The sequence below is a fragment of the Rhinopithecus bieti genome, unplaced genomic scaffold (assembly GCF_001698545.2).
Source record: "Rhinopithecus bieti isolate Rb0 unplaced genomic scaffold, ASM169854v2 scaffold_1455, whole genome shotgun sequence".
Lineage (NCBI taxonomy): Eukaryota > Metazoa > Chordata > Mammalia > Primates > Cercopithecidae > Rhinopithecus > Rhinopithecus bieti.
This window is the reverse complement of record NW_016803342.1, coordinates 19,256-22,920: the sequence shown is the minus strand read 5'-3', so window position 1 is coordinate 22,920 and position 3,665 is coordinate 19,256.

Here is a 3,665-nt window from a genome sequence, read left to right as displayed (position 1 = left end):
AAAAAAAAAAAAAAGAGAATAAAAAGGAATATAAATAGTATTGTGTCATGGAATTACACAATAAAGATATAGATTTACCATCTAATAAAATGACTCCCTCTGCAGCACATTTGACCTTTTTCACCGTGTGTGTGTGTGTGTGTGTGTGTGTGTGTGTGTGTGTGTGTGTGTGATTGGTATACAGTATTTAGGAGGAAGAGATTAAATACAGCCCTATGTGATACCTATGCCTTTGAATACATATGACCTTTGAAACATTATTTATTTATAACACTGTGGGGACTACTCAACTCCCCATATGTAATTGGAGATATATAATCCAATATAATGCCAATATAACTTTATGACCATGTAATTTGAATTTAATGAAAATGTTTTTGTGTTGGAAATGAATTTTTTCTTCCCCCCCCCAAACCATTTTAAACTACAAAATATTCTTTATTTCTTGGGAATTAAAAATAGCTGGTGTGAGAAGTGACTGAAGTTCAACATTTTGTGGCTCCTCGTCTAAGATCAGTCACAGAATATAACTAAATATCGCAAACTGTCTTTGTCATGAGAGCAGATTTCTTAAGAAGACCTAACAAAGTTTGTATTTGCTTTGGAAAATTTCTGTTTCCTTTTCCCCTTAGGAACTGTGGGCATTGTTTCTCTTGTAGTTTTCTTTGGTGGTGATGATTATCTGCAAGGCAAATACAGGTTTTCCTTGCCTTTCAGGGGTTCCCCCAAATAATTTTCCCTCTTGTCTAAAACTTCCCACATCTGTTAAATATATGCTTTTTCTACATCTGAATTACGTACATGTGCTAAAATTGCATCTTATCCCCATCCAAGCCATGACTACTGTTTTGTTTTATTTCTGGGTGTCAGCCTTGTCTAGCATTGCCTTTATTTTTCCCTCGCAGTACTGAACAGCATCCTGTGGTTCCTCTGTTATTACTAAAGTTTTATTCATAAATAATTGATATGTCAATGAATTAAAGATGGTCTTTGTGTACTGGCTCCAAGTTTTTAATTTTTTAGTACAAATTGTGAGCTGGTTGTTAAAACCCCACTAGCACAAGAGTCCAATTTTAATACAAGTTATATATTTAAGATATCACCGATGAACAAAATCTAGTCATTATATATTCCTAGTGTGCAACTGAAAAACTTTGCTCAGCATCTGCTGCAGATAAAATATAACTTTTGTTATAAAACCCCAAACCAGAACTGAACACGAGTTTTTGAAACTGAATTCCTGGTAGTGCTGTTGAGCAATTCATATATACATTCTTCCTGTTCGAACCTTCTATCCCCCAGAAATCACCTTTTACTTTTCAGCATCTGAATAATAATCCCTGCACCTTAATCCCGCGTACAGTTTCATACTGTGAATGTCTCCTTTCATACTACACTGCATAATAGAGACTGTTACTGCCTCCAAAATATCTTTTCCCTGACCAGCTCCCAGATCCTTAATCCCCTAAAACCACTCTTTTTTACCTGACACAGATACATTGCCAAAGTTAGATATTTACACATGGTATTCTTTAAATGTGTAAACAGCTGCTCTTAAGCATTATAATTCTGCTTTTGCTACCCCATAAGCTTTACCCAGCATCTGCTAGCTGTTGATAATATGTTGCTAAGTGGCATCACCTAGATATATTTCTCTTGTTGGATATTCCTTTCCATGGGCGTTCCCTTGCCCTTTTCCCTTTCAGGATGATGATTCCTCTTCTGAGAGAGGAGGCAGAGAGAAGATACAAATGAAAGGAGCAGTGAGACCAAAGCTGACCACTTTGGTATGAGAGTTGCCCTCTTCACCAGTTTCTCCCTCAGAAGTTGTGTCGTCTTCCACCAGAGATGCCCAGAGCGAAGTCATATCCCTTGATGTTATCATTGGGAAAATTGAGCAAGTAAAACAGGGAGGGGTTAGCAGAACAAAGACTGTAGGAGGACTGTCCTTTCTGGGTGCATGGGTCAAGTTGGGGTCAGACAGAAACAACATCTAGGCACTTAACAGGGCTATGGTGTTCGCTGCTGGTGTTTAGAACCCCCTGCCACAAACACATGAGTATGGCATCTGCATTAGGACCTCAGAAGACAATCCACGGCTGACTTTGTGAGTCTCTGGATTAGACATAGTGGTGACTACAGTCAGCTAGAGCACTCTCCTTCCTGGAATTCACATGGCACTTCTGGGTCTGGCCTTTGCCCAAGAGGGAGGAGAACAAGGAAGAAGGTAGGGGTAGTGACAGGGGAGAGCATTTAGATCAAGTCAGAAGGAGCCGTTTTTTGGCCATGTCCATAAAGAAGCTACCCCAGTGAACCATGTTTTGCTTCAGGCTTCTGCCCCTCCACCCTTTACTGTTGCTTACCAATGCCCCCCAGGAAGCCAATGTCTTCCCTCTTAAGCACAGATAGAAGCAGAATTATCATCCTTACAAGGCCCAGCCCAAACATAACCATATGTTGAGCTTTTCTTTTCCATCAGAACTTTCCATGAGAAGTGCTGTAGAGCAGCGTTTGGTGAGGTGGGAGTCCTGGGGGGTTCTGAGGAAGAGCAACAGAACAGCATAGAGACCCCTCTAGGACACTGGCAGCTGATGGAGAGAAAATCCATATGACGACTAGAAGAGTGATGGGAAGTGCTGACCTGGGATAGTTCCAGGGTTCCAAAAGTCTTCAAGGACTGTGGGCCCCAAACTCTGAACATTTCTAAAATTGTGGGATTTTGGAAGTCAAGCAAAAATGCATTTTATAAATGCCCATGTAGGAAACAGTCAGGAGTCTCTGATGTCAGATGCTTTTGGTTTCATATACAGGAGTCTGTCTGGGATACTTTCCAGCCAGCTTCTCCATGGGTACACAGTGAGAGTGAGGCAGAAGGATGTATGTGACATGCCAGCTGTTTGGTATGGTGTTTTGACCTGTTTTTTTTTAGGCCAGCCTGGAGTGAAGTCTTCTAGATAACAATTCCTTAGCCTAGCTCCACTGCCCTGAGGATTGCAGGGTCACAAATCATAGACTCTTGCATATGGAATGGGGTTATGGATGTCTATGGCCTTAACACCTTGAATATACTGATTCTCTTGTATCTTCTGGCCTCAGAAGATAAGCAGAATCCCACCACCTTGACATCCTATGTGTCTGGAATTTTGCCATGTGGCTTGCAGTTGTAGAACCCTCCTCTGCATAATATGGCACTTTCAAAATATCTTACTGACGTGTTTTTCTTTTTTTGTTTTTCCACCATTGTCTGGAGAAAGATCCTAGTCAGCTGACAAGGTCTCCTTTATTTGCTGATAAGAACTTCTTAGCAGCATCTCTCCTGCATACCATATCTTGGCAATTTACACTCTTGTTCAAGGGCCAGTTAGACACTCCTGGCCCCAACATCCACGAATGTAACCTTTGTTTCTACTTGACATTAACTGCTTTTTCAGTAAATGACATTCTCTACCTACCATAGAGAATCACCTGGTAAACAATCTTCTCTTTGTTTCTGTACCCAATCCTACAAGTGTGTAAACACTCAAGACTCCAGGACACTAAATAGAGCCTGTCCCTGGTGGCATGCTAATCTCTAGGTCTCTCAGAGAAGGTCAAAGCACACTCGGCAGGTATATAGTCTCCTCACAGAGGCAGAAAATACAAAAAAAAAAAAAAAAAAAAAAAAA